The sequence below is a fragment of the Dreissena polymorpha genome, chromosome 7 (genome assembly GCF_020536995.1).
Source record: "Dreissena polymorpha isolate Duluth1 chromosome 7, UMN_Dpol_1.0, whole genome shotgun sequence".
NCBI classification, from domain to species: Eukaryota; Metazoa; Mollusca; class Bivalvia; order Myida; family Dreissenidae; genus Dreissena; species Dreissena polymorpha.
Genome location: NC_068361.1, coordinates 81,971,919 through 81,992,279, shown reverse-complemented (window position 1 = coordinate 81,992,279; position 20,361 = coordinate 81,971,919).

Sequence of the window (20,361 nt, the reverse complement as noted above, 5' to 3'; positions counted from 1 at the left end):
ACAATAGACTCCATCCAAACCATCCCCCGTGCCCTCCCCCCCCCCCCCCGAATCCCCCCTTATTTTTTTTTAAGATCATCTCACAAATGACCACAAATGATGCTGCATTAACGAATATACGTGTATATGAAGTGAAAACACCAAACAATAAACAACGGTTGCGATAGACACCTATGAACTGTTAGATGCACATTATATCACTTAAACATTAGTTTATTTTTGTTGTTGCAGAATGTATATATGTCGTGCATTAATTTATGACATCAATCTTAACTTGTTATATCTAATTTAAATCTAAATTAGCATAAATAATATTGTTTTACATGTTTTTCATTAAATTAAACGCTTGCATTTATTCGGCTACTGCCATTTGCATATTTTTGTTACTGACGTTTGCCATTCCTAAACGTACTACTGACGTTTGCCATATTTGTTTTCACTCTTTTAACGTTTATTTAATATCTAGTATATATTTTTGTTTGTTTATGCATAGACATATGCAATATATGTTCGTCCGGTACAGCATAAACAGTTCTGTGATCGTTAATTTTCGAGAACACTGACTCTGTAAATTTACCATTGACGTTTGCTTCTTAAATGGAAATTTGCGCCGAAGTGTTTTCGAAAACCTGAGCAACACACAAAACGCGTGATATACCGATCGAAAGCTATATGCATACCATATTGCCTGCACTAGGTCGTATGAAAGTCAGAGGATGATTAGCAAAGATATTGGAAAAAAACTACCTTGCGCGGCTGTTTGTAGTCATAAAATGACTACTGACGTTGATTTTTGTGGTCGCGTGACAGTTTTTGTTCATTCTCAGTGAGTTACATGGAACGATTTTTTTTCTTCTGTAAATATTAATATATTGGCCGATTATTTTAAACAAAATAGAAAAATATACTGGTATAACCATTTTCTATAATTTTTTGTTATAACCCCCAAATAACCATTATTTATGATGTTGTGTTATAATCCCCAAATAACTATTATCTATGATTTTGTGTTGTAACCCCCAAATATTTAATAGTTCATTTGATTCCCATTGGTTTCCTGTTTTACTGGCATCCGTGTGCAGTTTTTATTAATGGAACAAAACTGTGTAGGTTTTAAAAATCTGCTTCATCTTGTAAGCGTTATTCCATATTTTTCTCAACTTCAAGGGGAGATGATTCTGAACTTATTCTTACGTTGCTCATTTACGATAGGGGTTGAGTACTCATTGATATGAAAATACTGTAAAATAAAAATAAAATGAATGAAAACTGAAAATTGCATAAAATAGCTGCATTTGACAATTCTTTGAAATTCAGTAAAAGATCATAATAGATTTATTGCTCCAATATTCATCATTTTCAATAGGGTTCGAGTAATACTGATGAAAAAATTTAACAAGTTTGGAAAAATTCAGACGAAATTGTGAAATCTTTTAAGCAAATGGAAATTGTTTATTTTGTCAAATTTAATAGAAAAAAATCAGGACTTATTGTCCCGATGTTTCTCGTTTTAAATAAGGTAAAAAATATCATTGATATTAAGACACTGTAAGTTTGGAAAGAATCTGATGAAAAATGTTGACATAGTCACCTAAACAAGCAGTTTTTCACTATTATTTTTAAATTAAAAGAAACATAATTCTGGACTTATGGTCCGATATTGCTCATATAGAGTTTGGGTTTGGTCCTCATTGATAAAAAACCTGTGCAAGTTTGGGAACAATCGGATGAAAACTTTGGACTTCGAACAACGATTTCAAAATTTCTCAAATTCTAAGGAAGATAACTATGGACGTAATGGTCGGATAATGCTAAAGGGCCCATACCACCTGGATAGTAATACGTGTCGCGCTTTGCGCTCTATATGTGATTCTTAAAAAATAACTCCGAGGAGTGCTTGACTCTAGGGATACGGGTTGCTGGGACATAGCTCCTCCTTGATAAGCGGCTGCTTCCTTTATCGCAACTCATTGTTACAATAAATAATACGTCTCGCGCTTCGCGCTCTATATGTGGTAGGGATAGTACTTAAAGCCTATGATAGACAACCAAAAAATACATGGATAATAGATGCGTTGTTTGCATGTATTTGTTAATATAAAACACGTGTATTTTTTATAAGATATTTAAGTGATGTAAGAAATTTTAATTTACGTTGTCACCACGCGGCATCCAACAATTTTAATAAAAATGTCTAGTTGTAGTAAAATGGATTTTAAAATGTCTACATAAAAATAAAGCTTAATTATATTTATTAACCTGACTGAAAAAAAAATCAGCGGCCGAACTGTTCCGTTCGTGCAGGAACCCGGCATTGACAGGAGGCCTTTAGATGATTCAAATATCGTACTACATTGATTCTCCACTAAATGAGCAAATTAGAAAAACCACAAAATAAATATATTTTCATTATGTTTTGTTTTTATACAAAACCAGAAAGCTTCGCGTATTTGCCCAGTTCCTGTGATTTTTATCCTGTGATCAGTTGTGGATCAGTTATTATTTAAAACAATTAGCGTTGCATTATTCGCAATAAATGTTTAATACATGTAATAGGCACAAATGCAGTACTTATTTACACTAATTTACACCAAAAATCACCACTATGCAAGATATTCTGAAAACAAAAATATATACATTGATCCGTAAAATAACTTCTCCCATAAGCGAAAAAAATGCATTACATACTAGTCGCCGCTCTCCAGAGCGAAGCCAATAATAACATCATGATGCGCATCGGTGGTACACTTATATTGTATAAATCTGCGAGAAACATCTTAACGGTTTTATAATGTGCCTGGAGTTTCAGTTATACATTAGGCTAAATCTAAATTATAGCACATCCGTCGTATTGCTGCATCAAAATGCGCAAGAAATCAAAGCATGTTTTAATTGCGCACGCTGTGTCCATTTTCCCCTTATCCGATTTGTTTGCCTCAGAGCTAATAATTACGGTGTGGCTGCATATGACAGGCTTTTACCAATATTAAAATTTAATCAAATGTTAAAATATGTTCCGCGAATAGGTCCAAATGAATATATCCTTAATTTCCATTGGCTAATCTAAAAAATAGAGGGATGCAGCTCTGCGTTTTGAATCGATGTTACCGAATGTTTAGTGGTGAATTATTGTATTTCGTACATTTCGTTTGCAAAGCGTTTTTTATAAGAGACCGTTTCTAATTGTTAACAATTATTTAACAACTATAACGAAATGGTGATTCTATTCTTAACGATAACTTCCGATATTTGTGCAGTGGTGAAAAATAAATATTCTTATGAATATGTCAATTTGTATCATCAAAATGTTTTCTATTTTTAGTTGGGAACAAAGTGCATTGCCTTTAATTTAAAAAAGCAAATTCCATTCAGTTTTGAGTGACAGGTGACTTCATTATGCGACGTAAACCGATCAAAATTTAGAAAACACTAATTGTCGTATAATGTCTTAAGATAAATATGCGTCACACACTAGGAACACGTGACTTAATGCATGTAGGTAAAGTTTCGTCCCAGATAAGCCGGTGCAGTCAATACGGAGTATGCAGGGACGACACTCTTCGCCTAAATTGGATTTTCGTTCATGAGAGACTACCTTTAAACAAATTTCTTTTATACAAGCGGAACGTGTTGTACCGCATGATCCTGTGCGGGCTGCAGAGGCTAATCAGGGACGACACTTGACGCTCATGCATTCAGCGCAGTTTTCCTAGGCTAATCAGGGACGAAACTTGACGCTCATGCATTATGCACAGTTTTCCTAGGCTAATCAGGAACGACACTTGACGCTCATGCATTAAGCACAGTTTTCCTAAGCTAATCAGGGACGACACTTGACGCTCATGCATTAAGCACAGTTTTCCTAGGATAATCAGGGACTACACTTGACGCTCATGCATTAAGCACAGTTTTCCTAGGCTAAACAGGGACTACACTTGACGCTCATGCATTAAGCATAGTTTTCCTAAGCTAATCAGGGACGACACTTGACGCTCATGCATTAAGCATAGTTTTCCTAGGCTAAACAGGGACTACACTTGACGCTCATGCATTAAGCATAGTTTTCCTAAGCTAATCAGGGACGAGACTTGACGCTCATGCATTAAGCATAGTTTTCCTAGGCTAATCAGGGACGACACTTGACGCTCATGCATTAAGCAAAGTTTTCCTAAGCTAATCAGGGACGACACTTGACGCTCATGCATTAAGCACAGTTTTCCTAGGCTAATCAGGGACGAAACTTGACTCTCATGCATTAAGCACAGTTTTCCTAGGCTAATCAGGGACGACACTTGACACTCATGTATTAAGCATAGTTTTCCTAGGCTAAACAGGGACGACACTTGACGCTCATGCATTAAGCACAGTTTTCCTAGGCTAATCAGGGACGACACTTGACGCTCATGCATTAAGCATAATTTTCCTAGGCTAATCAGGGACGAAACTTGACGCTCATGCATTAAGCACAGTTTTGCTAAGCTAATAAGGGACGACACTTGACGCTCATGCATTAAGCACAGTTTTCCTAGGCTAATCAGGGACGACACTTGACGCTCATGCATTAAGCACAGTTTGCCTAAGCTTTTCAGGGACGACACTTACGCTCAAGCATTAAGCACAGTTTTCCTTAGCTAATAAGGTCCCAAGCATATTAAGTTTCCAGCAAGATTGGCTGTGAATTCGTTTGTTCTTCTGTCCATAAATTGTCAATCCAAAATGAGATATTATGTATAAAATCAATAATGCTACAAAGCTTTTGCACTTGAATGGATGGAGTCTTTCAACACTATCAACACCTCGCTTTACCTAATCTTGACCATGACCTACTGATAGACTTATTCGAATATGCCAATGAATCAATATTGACAAGACTTTCACTCGGTATATCTGATTCGTTTTGTGAAAGCAGCATCTGTTTTTGTGAAACGATTATTACATTCCATTTCAATATTATTATTACATTAAATAGAAGCTAAAAGAAGTCGAACACGACATGCGTGCTTTCGGTTTTCATCCGAAGTCGGGAGGCGACCATATGAACGTTCGCGCAGCGGATAGAGAGAATCGGCCGCTTCTCGCATAGCGCAGCTCCGCAATGGGCTGGAAAATCGGTCGGTCGGCCGGCTGGCAGCGCGTTCCCTCGGCGGGAAAGCGGAGACAAGACCTACGTGCAAAAACCCAGTTGCATCACGGATGACTCGCAGGGGCGATCATACACATTTATGTTTAGGTTTCGTTCTAGCCCATGCAAAGAACCGATAAAGAGCTTCCGACAAAAACGGACGGAGAAACAAAAGGCGGACGTATAGAAAACACCAAAACAATATCACTCCGCCTTTGACAGGGAAAACAATTTAAAATAATTTCTGAAGATAGATTTTGATGGAAACAATTATTTTATGGTTTAAATCTAAAAGTAAAATAACACTCAGAACATAAATAAGGTATAAAATACATATCTAGTGTTCCAGACGATAGTGCTAAAATGTTTCCTACTTAAGTGGATAATCTACTTAACCATTGAAAACTAGAGACATATTTATATGTACAAAGGGGCGCAACCTCTGTAATAAATTAAAATTTCCGTTATACCCCGTAAATTTGCGTAGCCGCCCGTTACATAACGGCACGACAGTCAGATTACACCATTTGTCCATGCATGATTGTGTATTGCTTGGTGCTATGATTATTATCAAATCTTGACAACACGTTAATTTATCCAACGCGTCAATGATTGGTTCAATTATGCACTCCGCTTTATGTATACGTCTCTCTGCAAAAACCAACATTCACATATCCAGCATGCAATGTACGAACAAGAATGGTGCATCTGTATTCATGAATGATTCCATTAAGCCGAATGTAAAATGACAGTCGTCATCAGACACGATGTAAATGTCGTCAAGCACAAAAAGGTGTATTAATACACCTTTTTGTTTATAAGTCACGTCTCGGGTAACATGCAACACATTAACTGCTGTATAATTCCATGTGAATGAAAGGCTAACTCCCATATACGTCGGTTGCATATTACGTCGTTACCTTTGTACACGTGACTTTACACACGTTCCCGTCGGAAATTTCAGGTCATAATTGTGTGTTCAATGTATATTAATATATTCACTTGAGTAGTTAGTCAGTACCTAGCACAGAGTCGGACATAGAAGACACGCACTTTGTTGTTGTCGCGGGGCCGATAGACCGTCGCCACAATAATATATATAATCTGGTGGTTCACAATATTTTACGGAGATTGGCAAACGTGTTAATAAAAGTTGTTTTAAAGAAATATAATACAAAGTTATTTTAAGTTCGATACAATATTGGTTGCTCAATATAATTTGAAAATGAGATGACATGACTAAGGAGTTAACAAAATTAAATATTACAAAGAAAACGTCATTTAGTGATAGTCTTCAGTTAAGTGACAAAATTAAAGCGATTCAGTACTACGTCAACAAATAAATTTAATGAAAAACACGAACAATTTAAACCTGGATTTAATGTGTGCCATTCGTTGGATATTTTTCAGTAAACATGTTTCAGCAGATATAATCATTATATTATTTATAAAATGAACCTCCTATGCTTAGGCAGAAAGGGACTTGTTTAAAGATGTTTTCCTCTGTTTTAAGTCAGATCATTTAATGCTTTTCATTAATTCATTTGAATATCAGAACTAATGAGTTACAGTATAAACAAGGAAAATGTGCATGAAAAAAACAACAAATAAACAAGTTAAACTCATTTTTTCGAACCACTTTCATTTGGATGCAAATGCCATTTCCTTATCCATTCGGCAATCCGGGCTATTGGTTGCTTTTTAACCTAATCTAAGCGATCAACGTATTGTTACACACTACATCGAAAACAACAGAAACCCTGCGCATTATCTTATTTGATTTCACCGATGGTTTGTCAAAAAGAAATATATATCTATGTCATTTATGATATTTGCCTCCTGAAGTTAATAATTTGTTGAGTGTTGAATCTGTGACAAATATTGTTGGCAAAATTTGAAAACACTATCATATTGTTGGATACTATTAGATCTGAAGTGAACGACATTACTTTTCTTATCGTTAATCACCATATCATTTGATGAACATCAACTATCTAAATGGTTCGACAATATGTGTATACTTTGTTGACTATCTGATATTAAAACAATGTCGTCTGCATATAACAGAATACAAATTCTGTCTTCATCAACCTTAATACCTATACCAGTATCTTTTAAGTAATTAGCTAGATCAGTAATATAACAATACTATTGCAAATCAATAACAGTCCCCCACCGGTGAAACTCCATCATTTTCGGCAATCTTTATAATCTATTTGTTGTCATAGCAACCAGAATTCTTGATGTAGGAACAAAATGAAATGAAAACCGTGCATAATATATATACTGCCATCTGTGTATGTTTCAAGTTTCCTGAAAAAATATCAAGATTTTTTAAAGTTATCGCAGGATCCAGAAAAGTGTGACAGACTGACAGACTAACAGATTCACAGACTGACCGACACACATAGCACAATCCATAAGTCCCCTTCGGTTTCACCGGTAGTGGACTAAAAAATTGAACATAAGAGGCGACAAAAATACCCTTTTCTGAAGCCATAATTGACATCAAACCAGTCTGTCGTAAACCAATTCGACCGGACACAGGAAGAAACTGAACTAAATAAAGAGTTTATATGGAGAACATTTTTCCCTGAAATCCAATTTGTGTAAGGCGTCCTCAAAATTTAGCCCTGTAAATAAAATCGTTAGTTTTTTAAAGTCAGATTTCTTCCTAGTCAATCAAATTGGTCAAAGAAGATATTTGGTCTATAGTTCTGCGGATTTTCCTAAAACCATTCTGCTCATCCACTTATATATTGTTATCATCAGACCATTAATCAATCCATTGTTCAAAATGTTACAATATAGCTTATACATTGAGCATGCAAAGGGAATCCCCCTTTACGAAAGCGGGTCTCTTGGATCATCCATGACTGATTTTGGGTATGGGATTTATTATACAATTACCCCAAATAGAAGGAATCTCATCCTTATTAAAACTATTTGAACTACTGACTTCTTTATAACACGTGTTGAAATAAATTGCAAAAATTAAATGTGTGTGTAATTCTTGGGGCAGTTTGCCTACAATCACCATACAATCTGCAAAAAAGTAAAAACCAGCAAAACAATATCATAGAGCTCAATACCAGCTTTTACATTTTTTTTTGTAGAAACATTTTAAGTCCTCTAAAAATAAAGACACTAGCAAATTGGAGATACACCGCCCCCCCCCAACACCCTTTGAATTAGCCGACAGAATATTCGAAGAAATCGGAAAGACTAAAACAATTTTGAACACGTGCTATGACATGCAAATACTTTTTTTTATAATAAGCAAAACTTTATCAGCATTGCATAATTTATACCAAAGTGCATTTCGATATATACTATCAAAGCATTTTTTAAGATCCATATATGCCACCTGTAGCAGTTTTTTTGTTATTCAGATAAAGTTGGACAGCATACAATAAGGAAAATATTGCATCCGTAGTGGACACATTTTTACGAAAACCAACCAGCGCATCGGAAAATGGTTGCATTTTTCACAAAACTACGCAATTATTTCATTGAATAAAGTAGTAAATAACTCTGAAAAACAACTACATAATGTAATACCAACTTTCCGGAAGAACACCCGAATCTAATATCGCATTAGATATTTTACAAATATATGACTAGAGAATATCATTACATTCAATTGAACACTCATTTAATAAACAGTCTAAAATATTTGCCTTTTTCCGTTTTAATATTTTAATTGCTTTCTCAACTTCATCAACCGATATTGGAAAATCTAATTCGTCATTCTAATCGGAATCTGCATTAAAATCGCTGTTCGTACAAACAGTTTCCACCGTTTCGTTGGACGTTTGAAAAAAATCCTGTTCCAAGTTTGAAAAGAATCCATAAACATCGCCAAATGTTTATAAAGGCATCGATATTATCTTTTTCTTTCTGTAAAAATATTTTTTTGTAAACTGATTGATACAAGTTGAGTTAATGCTTGATTTTAAATTTTCTAACTGTTCAGTTAACGACAATAAACTATTTCTAAAATCGTCCTTTAAATCCTCATTCCATTTATATTTGGTTTCAACATATTCATGTTTTAACAATAGGCTTTTCGTTTTTCAACAAAATGCAGGTGTGCATGATCGCTAAAATTTAACATTTAAACATTTTCATGTTTGACAATAGGCTTTTATTGCAGGGGTGCATGATCGCTCCACTGGTTAAAATTGAACACGGCAAAATCAATGATCGAGGAAAGTGAGCTTTACGTGCTAGTACATAATTGATACTTGAAGTACCTCTACATGACGCACATGTAAATGAACCTTTGGTACAGTCATCAAATAATCTGCCGTAAGCAAATCGCATATCCAAAGATCAATATAGGTCAACCAGTTTACAACCAACGTATTAATTACATCATTTGTCGATTTTTCCCGGCGAAGAAAATGATCGGAAATGTAATTATAACAGTCAAGAAAATGTTTTTTACTTACTTTGGAATTAAAATGACCTGTAATAAAAACTGGACTCAATGTTATAATTGTTGAAATCGTTTTCGAAAAGTATCAAAAAACCAACGTCTTCTCATTCAACATAAGTTAAGATAAAAGCGAGACTATACGATTTTCATATGTGTTAAATTGTAATATATTGGTAAAATTATGTTTCAATAACACAGAATAGACAAGAAAAGTTATACATTGAAGACGAATTTCATGAAATGCAGCAAAGACAAATAAGCGTCCCGAGCCGATTGTGACGAAGATATTTCGTACATATTTTCCTACAATAATCGAAGCATTCGTCTGTTTAGTAAGTGTTCGGGTGTCGTATGAATAGATATCGTTGCAGGAATTTAAATAAACCGTTAAACTAGATCATTTAACTTAAGCTAGATGCAAAGTTTTGTTTGCTAAGCACACTGTCCTGTGTTGATCAACGCTGTTTTATGATGTAGACTGTTTCATAAGTAAGTATATGTAAATTGTGGAGAAATGCAATAGTGTTTTAACATGTTAAATATTGAGATAAGTCGTTAACGTTGAAATACGCTCATAGCTGTACATAGCTACCAGCGTTACGATACGTCGCGGTTAAAATGTGTGCAGTCTATCTACACAAAGCTATGAAACTTATACTTGGGTTTTAAGAACGCATACACGTTAGGAATTGAACACAAATGACAAATAAACAGAGCTCTACTAGTATAGCATTTCAGAGTGAAACTTTTCGTTTAATTATGGACATTGAATGTTGAATTAAGCAACTTAACGATTAAATCACACGAATTCAACATAAGTTAAGATAAAAGCGAGACTATACGATTTTCATATGTGTTAAATTGTAATATATTGGTAAAATTATGTTTCAATAACACAGAATAGACAAGAAAAGTTATACATTGAAGACGAATTTCATGAAATGCAGCAAAGACAAATAAGCGTCCCGAGCCGATTGTGACGAAGATATTTCGTACATATTTTCCTACAATAATCGAAGCATTCGTCTGTTTAGTAAGTGTTCGGGTGTCGTATGAATAGATATCGTTGCAGGAATTTAAATAAACCGTTAAACTAATTATAGATTCACATCGTACATGCATGATATTCATGCTGGCGAATTCGACTGTACAGTCGTTTTCGATTTCAGAGTTAAATATCTGACTTATTTTGCATTTTTCGACACATGTTCTTCTTAACTTTTATTTTAATTTATAATGCAATATATGTATAATAAGTTTTTTTTACACATTTTATATAAATTCATAAAAATTTGACAAAATCGTATAGTCTCGCTTTAAAGTGATATTGTGGGTATCTAACAGTTTATAAGTGTCTATCTAAACCGTTGTTTATTTTTGGTGTTTTCACTTCATATACACTTATATTTGTTAATGCAGCATCAACATACTTAAACAATATCCCGGATTTTTTTAATGCATTTGAATATCAACTGCATTTTCGTTTTGACGACTGACGACAGAAATGATTTGATTTACGATATGAATCTCAATACAGTTTTGGTGCAGATTCGTTCATACGAAACAAAGACACTTATTTGTTTTACGGATCATTTCGGTTTAGAGGACTCACCTGTAATGTTAAATATCGAATATATTTTTTTTTAAACAACTGGTAGCAAGATGAGTTGCAGATAATTGGTTAGTAACCACATTTTAACTAACTCCTTTGACCTGTTAATTCTTTTCAGCTCAATTCAGCAGTAACAATGTCCATAATATCACTTTTAAATGAATGTATCGATATATTTTCAGACATACATAATGTAGTAAAAATTAGGTAATTATTTTATTTTTAAAATCATAAATCATCTGATGCTGCCAGTTATACATTAAATGTAATCTTTACACCGAGATCAATGAGATGACATAGAAAAAATTGTTTGCTGCGAGTTAAAACGTGGCTTAAAAAGTAGAACGACGTTGCATTGCCGTAAAAATACTGTAATATCAATCGATTGCAAAATTAGGGCAAACGTTTCACGTTATTTCTCATTCAATGCTATAATTTTAGTGTATATTTTCATATTATATCGTTTTTTTTCTATTGCTTCATTATTTGTAGTGACGATAATGCTATTCAAAATGGTTAATAAGTAATTACACAATTTAAAGAGTGCAAGTAGGTCAACGCGAACGTCGTTACTGCGACAACATAATGTGATTCTTTTATTACATGTACTGTAAGGCGATGAATGGAGAAGACCAGTGAACGTCAACTAGATCACTTCACTCCACCTAGTTGCTTATTTTAATTGGCTAAAAACGCTTTCTAATGTGCTATGTATTGCTTTGCCACGATATTGTACTTTTAAGCAGAAAGTATATGTAAATTGTGGTGAAATACAACGGTATTTTAAACCTGTTTTAAATTTAGATTTGTTGTTCACGTTGGAAAACGTACCTAGCCGTACATAGCTGTGTGATCGTGGTCTAGCGGTAGGATGCTGGTCTATGAATCGGAAGGTCCCTGATTCGAATTCCGCTCTAGCATCATAATCAGACTTTTAATATATATCATTCCCTTTACCTAGCTATCAACAGGTTATTCAATGAACCGCTCCCAATCTTAACATCAGAATCAAAGCACATCAAGTTGTCCCCCTTGTTTGAAAATAATCCTCTTAATTATCTCGGAACTGTACTGTTATGGACTGTGCTTACGCAGCTGGTATTATCTCCCATTTTGCCACAATGTTGCTGTCACAAGGATTCAAAGCCAGCTGCTCAAGTTTCTTTGCACATATATTTTGGAGTATTAACGACTCATGTCTAACATTGTTTTCATAACATGTAGTTAAAAACATTTTATTTAAGACGATATTGCAGACTTAAAAGCACAATACAATCTCTTGCTTGAAATTTGCTGTTGAAGTTCAAAACAACTCCTATCAAATGATTAAATTAGAAACAACGTTTTTGTTATAAAAATCTTGAATATGTGTGCCGTGTTCTGTGAAAAGGAGGTTAAATGAATGTGCGTAAAGTGTCGTCTTAGATTAGCCTGTGCGGCCTGCACTAACCCCCTTTTCACAGAACACGGCCCATATAATAGTATGAAGCATTAATATTGGCAATCATAGATTTATGACAGTGTCGATGTCGTGCGGTTTTTGTTGCAATTGTTATTGACTAACGCATCATATTTATTAAAAAAATGAATCAGTTTGGACCGACAAAGATGTCAATTATACGTAACCATATGGTAAGGAAACAAATCTTGAAGTATTTCAGAGTGCGTGTTTCCGGACTGAAACTTATGAAGTAAGCATACAACTGAACTAGTTTCGATAGCCTTGAGTGTGAAATGTACTGTTTTATGATAGTTACAAAACATAAATGAGTCGTATGAACTAATGGGGCTTATGATAAACAATTGTTTGCGAAAGTATAGGCAAATACGTACATTATAGATGTTTATAAACAAAGAAAATATTGTCAGTTTGGTCATGAAAGTTTGCCTAAGGAGACGTACACCTTTACATATTACCAAGCTCGTTTCTGGACAGCAAACGCCAAAAAGATATTCACTCCTAAGCGAAATAAAAAGTGTTGATGTCCGGCTCGGTTGGGGAATGGCGTTCAGATAGATGATCGTGTGCAAAAGCCGGGAGACGGCAAGTATCCAAAACAGCAGGACGGCAGTTGCTGAACTCGGGCTTGCGAGAAAAAAAACGCAATTAGAACGAAGGGTATCACGTTCACAAGATCGTTCTGAAGACAGCTGTTAAACAAAAAACTAACTGTAAGGTACTAAGATGCGCAGGGCTAATAATTACCTCCATTTAAAGCTTACGATGGAATGAAGGGAAGATGAGATTTATGAAATAATATGACAGTTTTGTATAAATCGGTAACAGACAGAAAGCGATATACCGAACCCGTGTATTCTTTTTACAAAGAATGTATACGATATACCAAAGTCAGTCTATGCTATTTACGGATAATGTATAGGATATAAAAAACCAGTCTGTGCTACCCGAAGAGTATGTATACGATATACCAAAACCAGTCTATGCTACCTACAGAATATGTATACGATATACCAAAACAGTCTATGCTACGTACAGAGTATGCATACGATATACCGAAACCAGTCTATGCTACCTACAGAGTATGTATACGATATAAAGAAACCAGTCTATGCCACGAACAGAGTATGTATACGATATACAAAAACCAGTCTATGCTACCTACAGAGTATATTCAGGTCGCGGAGGTGTAAAGGATATGGTGTCCGCCTAGCGACCGGGAGGTCACGGGTTCGATCCCCACCGTAGGAGCGTTCTTTAGATCTCACCCAAAGACACCAAGTACTGGTTCTAGGCCCAGGAAACGGACTCGAGAGCGTTTCAAATAAGTATTAATTACTTTCTATGCAATCGAGCTTAAATATAGAGGTTTAAACTAAACAGAGTATGTATACGATATACCCAAACCAGTATATGCTACGTTCAGAGTATGTATACGATATACCAAAACCAGTCTATGCTACTTACAGAGTATGTATACGGTATACTAAAACCAGTTTATGCTAAGTAGAGAGTATGTATACGTAATACCAAAAACCAGTCTATGCAACCTACAGAGTATGTATACGATATACCAAAATCATTTCATGCTACGTACAGAGTATGTAAACGATATATCGAAACCAGTTGATGCTACCTATAAACTTCGTTTACGATATACCAAAGCCAGTCTATGCTAAGTACAGATTATGTATTCATATATACAAAAACCAGTATGTGCTACCTACAGAGTATGCATACGATATACCAAAACCAGTCAATGCTACGTACATAGTATGTGTTCGATATAACAAAACCAGTCTATGCTACCTACATAGTATATAAGCGATATACCAAAACCAGTATATGCTACGTACTGAGTATGTATACGATATATCAAAACCAGTCTATGCTACGTACAGAGAATGTATATGATAAACCAAAACCAGTTTATGCTACCTACAGAATATGTATACTATATACAAAAACCAGAATATGCTATGTACATAGTATATAAAAGATATACCAAAACCAGTCTATGCTACGTACTAAATATGTATACAATATACCAAACCCAGTCTATGCTACCTGCAGAATATGTATACGATATACCAAAACCAGTCTATGCTACGAACATAGTTTGTATATGATATACCCAAACCAGTCTATGCTACATTCAAAGTATAGAAACGATAAACCAAAACCAGCCTATGCTATCTACATAGTATGTATACGATATGCCACAACCAGTCTATGCTACATTCAGAGTATGCATACGATATATCAAAACCAGTCTATGCTACGTTAAGTGTATGTATACGATATACCAATACCAGTCTATGCTATTTCAAAGTATGTTCATGATAAACTGAAACCAGACTATGATATGTGCAGAATATGTATACGATATACCGAAACCAGTCTATGCTACCTAAAGAGTATGTATACGATATATCAAAGCCAGTCTATGCTACGTTCAGAGCATGTAACGATATACCGAATCCAGTCTATGCTACGCACAGAGTATGCATACGAAAAACCGAAACCAGTCTATGCTACTTACAGAGAATGTATACGATATACCAAAACCAGTCTATGCTACATGCAGAGTATGTAAACGATATGCCAAAACCAGTTTATGCTACGTTCGGAGTATCTTTTCGATATACTAAAACCAGTCTATGGTATGCACATAGTATGTATGCGATATACCAAAATCATTCTATGCTACGCATAGAGTATGTATACGATATACCGAAACCAGCCTATGCTACCAACAAATCGGGTGCAGCTGATTGTGAAAGTATTGCAGTGAAAGAAAAAAATCAAAGTAAATATTGAATAAAAATGTAATCACAAATTGGACAATTTGATAAATCGAACAGTTTTGCATTTTTATTACTGCAAAGTGGTAATGAGATCTTGCAGACCCCTTTCATGACTGGGGCTGTTGAGTATTTTCATGAAGTATTTTCAGATATTCATATTTCATGTGAAAGTGAGTTCATTTATTAGTACAATTTAATATATTTGTTGTTAAAGTGAACCCCGAAGTCCAAACATTTTAAGGATGATAGTGTGTTAAGTGTCAATTGGTGCTTTTATATGTTGGTACAGCAAGACTTGCAAGTTCATAAATTGACATATTAAACTTTGTGAATACTACTGTATTACTTTATGAAGTTGATACTGAATTACTGCTGTCTCTACCATGTAAGATTTGAATGCTTATTAATTGTAATGTAATTATTAATGAAGTGTTTATTTAGATATACTAAAGAAACCCATATGGGTATACAGGGCTTTGTTTCATTCTTTAGCAAGGGCCTTATATAGGCCCCTTCCACTAAGAAAATTTCTTGAAAAGGATGCAATTTTTACAAATCTAAAGCTGACTTTGGGAAATTTCTTCACCTTTTTCAGTTTTTTCCTATATTTTTTTCTTAATTGGAAGGCCAGGCCTTTTTCCCAAATCAAGAGCATAAGCCACGGCATACATGTAATATTGGAAACTAATGAAACTTTAATATACCACTAACAGTCATCATTGGGTTTATATTATTATTTGTTGTGAAACCACTGTTATATTAATATGCATAATCAGAGTTCATATGCATCCAATCAATACCAATAATAACATAGGAACAAAAAACTTAAATATATACCTGTATTCATACACTTTGTATTGATGATGCAAAAATAAATATAAAATTGTTTATATAGTTCCTAAGAGAAACAGCTTTCCATAGTCCCTGTCTGTCACTGATTTTAAAATATTAAACTTTCTGCTTAACAACACCTGTGTAGTTTGATGGTGTTCATGTACTTTTTACACAGCTTCGCACCTTAAAACAGGTACAATTCGACGAATCATTTTCAAGTCTGAAAAACAACAGGAAAACAACACATTTTTACTTGTGCTTTTAATTTCTTTTTTTTTATTTATACAAAAAATATGTAAATATAATTAAGCAAAAACATTAATCATGATATTAAACAAAGACAAAAATGAATAGGAAGAAAATCTTATATTTATACAAGAGCTGTCACCATAGGATGGCGTATGCCCCGTATAAACGTTTTAATAGAAGTTAAAGCATTTTATGAAACCTAAATGCAGATTTCGAAACCTAAACGCGGACCCTAAGTTCAAGGTCAAGGTCACAGCAGTAAACATTTTTGTGCGTATGAAAAGGCCTTGTCCATATACACACGCATACGAAATATGAAGGTTATATCTCAAGGACATATAAGCTATGAGCATTTTTCGAAACCTAAACGCAAAATGTGACGGGCATACGGGCAGACGGACGGACTGACAGACGGACGGACAGTCCAATGACTATATGCTCTCCTTCGGGGGCATAAAAAATCAGGCATGTTAAAAAAGATAAAACATCAACAGCTAGTGTGGTTTATTTAATATGTTCCGTTTAAAATAAAAACGTTTAAACAATACACAATTAATTCAGTATTCCATTTTTTTTAAATTGGTTGATTTGATATATTATCAGTACATACTAAAACAAATGTGCTAGAAACTCACAATAATTTGTTCAGGTTAATTGATGGGTATTATTTTCAATGTGACACCTAATGTTTCAGTCCTTTTATGTACAAGGCCTCTTATGTACCACTTTGAAACTTAACATACCACCTATATATTATATAAGTGTAAATGTCCATTCATTCATACAGCAGTATGACTGGGAAATAATTACCTGTGCAAACAACTTTGATTAATTTGACTCAAGTGTTGATTGAGTAAAATTTGAGTAAATTTCAAGTATACAATAGAAAATACAAACTTTTTAGACTTAATAATCCTTAGTAAGGATTAGATAGAGACAAATGGATTTTAATCATTTACTTCAATTTCAGGTAAGAATAATGAATAATTTATTTCTACTGAGGCTAATAAATCATCCAAAATACATTTCATTAATAACACCCATTCATATAAATCAATATTTTTGATCTCTTTATATTATATATATGGTACATAAAGTGTCAGATGGTGGTACATAAAGTGCCGGTACATAAACGGACTGGTACGTAAGGTGTGACATTCGTTATTTTAGTGTACACTTGCCTTGGACATTTATCATGCACACACAAAGTCTTGGTGAACAGGACCATCATCATCATGCCAATCTGCCATGACAGTTAGGCATATTTGAAGGATACCAATATGGAATCTGAAACATAAAATTTATGTGTCAATTGTTGTCCTGAAATTAAAAAAAAAATGAAATCTTCTACATAAAATTGAAAATGTGTTATTTTACCCCACCCACTTATTAAGTCAAAATCAGCTGAAAACCCATATAAAGACAAAGTGCATATACACCGAATTTAATATAATTTCGGTAAAATTTCCCACACTTTCTGATACAAAAACATTATTGACACATACTTTATTAACAGAAGTTGACTATTTTCGTTGTTGCACCTTAAGATTTCAATGTTTACATTTTTGTGTGACGTATCATGTCACAATGGTTCCCAGCCTGCATTAGCATTAGCGTAGCTTTGGTTCCTCGCTAAGACGAAAACTAATTTTGACGCGTTCACTGCGGTAACACCGCCAATGTTATTCACCGCGTATAGATTGTTGTTAAACCGACTTTACAACTGAGCAGATGTACACTTGTAACATTGCAGTATGTAAAGATACGCGTCGACCAATCTAGACATGTTTACCTGCTAACAGTGGAAATATGCAGTTCGTTAAAGTTACTGTGGCACATTTGTATGTGTTATGCGTTGTGTATTTTAATTGGACAATGAACAAGATGAACATTTGAGATGGCTCCATCTTAAAAATTAACAATGTTGAAAATTGAAACATAAAATATCGAACATTGCTTAATTTGAACGGATATTATTTGACATGTATGTATAATCTATAATTGCAAGATGACACATATCAGCTTAATACTAAACACGTGCAACATTTCTGGCGATGAATAATAATGGCGGTCTTTCCCTTCCATACAAATTCCACTCTGGGTACACATGCAGAACATCCAAGAATTGGTCGTTTTATCAAGATTGTTCGAATCACTCTCGCCATAACAAATCCGTTGATATACACCGATTGGTATAATTGATGGTTTTTATATAGTCTAATATTAATTATAATAATAATAACTATTATTATTATTATCATTATTTTTATTATTATTATTATTATTATTATTATTATTATTATTATTATTATTATTATTATTATTATTATTATTATTATTATTATTATTATTATTATTATCATTATTATTATTATTATTATTATTACTATTATAATTACTATTATTATTATTATTTCTGGAATGATTATACTGTTGGCGACAATGGTTAACAGTCTGTAGCATGGGGAAGGTTTAACCGCAGGGGGTAATTTAGGCAATAAGCCTATCATTACGACGTTAACCTTTATTATGAAAGATAATTTTTAACAACACATTTTAAACTAGCATTTTAAACTAGCATAATATTGTGGTCCATGCGATTATAGGCTCAGAGTTACGTTAACAATGTTAACGATATCTAATTGTTCATTAAAATTGAAACTCTCCCAGGGAAAACGGGCTTTAATGCACGTGCTTAAAGTGTCTTCCCAAATAAGTCTGAGCTGTCTGCACAGGCTAATCTGGGACGGCACTTTCCGTTTTGTTTTTTCATTTGACGATTAATTTTTGGCGAAAATGAATTTTAGGCGGAAAGTTTCGTCCGTTAGACGCATACACAGGCTTATCCGGGACGACACTTTAAGCACATGCATTAAGCCCCATTTTTCCAGAGCGAGGCTCAAGTATTCAAATAGTCCTATCTTCCGTCGGATACTATCAACAAACGTCTAAGGACACATCACCAACGTCTTAAGAAACACAGACCCGGCGTAGAATGCAAACTTGCTGAACACTTAATTGTCAAAACTCAGTTATTATCATATACCTTATTATTGTAGTAGCAGATTACAAAAATAGGTTAATTTTGATAGGCAAAGGTTTTTATTTCAACGACTGACAATGTTTTGTGCAGTCGAATAATAATTCGATTTATGCATTTGAATTATTTGAACCTTTCAAGACTCCGTGCATACGACATTCTCAATACACCAGTGATTTGTTGTAGAGAAGAGAATTATATATAATACTGTGAATATTGAAGCATAGTTTTCATGTTAAAGAATTAAACCTGTAACAAACTGTTTGATATATTTCGTACTCACCCTTTCACTCGAACGGTTTCGGAGTAAGTGCGCAATACATTCGATAATTTGATCAAAATCAAAAACAAGACATTTGTTATAATACTCACCATATAATATTATATGTCGATGTAGGTAAATAAAACGCGCTGACTATTTCGGGCCCGATTGCTTTCGTTAATAAATGATGTACTTTATTCTACTCCTACTTATAAGCATTGTATGGTAGCTTCATTCGTTTATACATGCGTAGAAAGAAGAGAGAATCAAAATTTCGTATTTCAGCTGTTCTTAACCGATATGTTTACGATAGAATAATACCAGTTTATCCCATTCCCTGCCATATTTAACTTAGGAAGTTTCACAAATAGCATTCTTAAGATAATTAATTGCTGTATCCGGAATTCAGTGATTTCAGCACTTGACATTCCTCAATACACGCAGATCCGTGATGTCGAAATACCAAATTAAAGTATTTCTCTTAGAATTTGATTGACCTAAATATTAGAGTGTTGAGTTTAACAATATGGTCTAT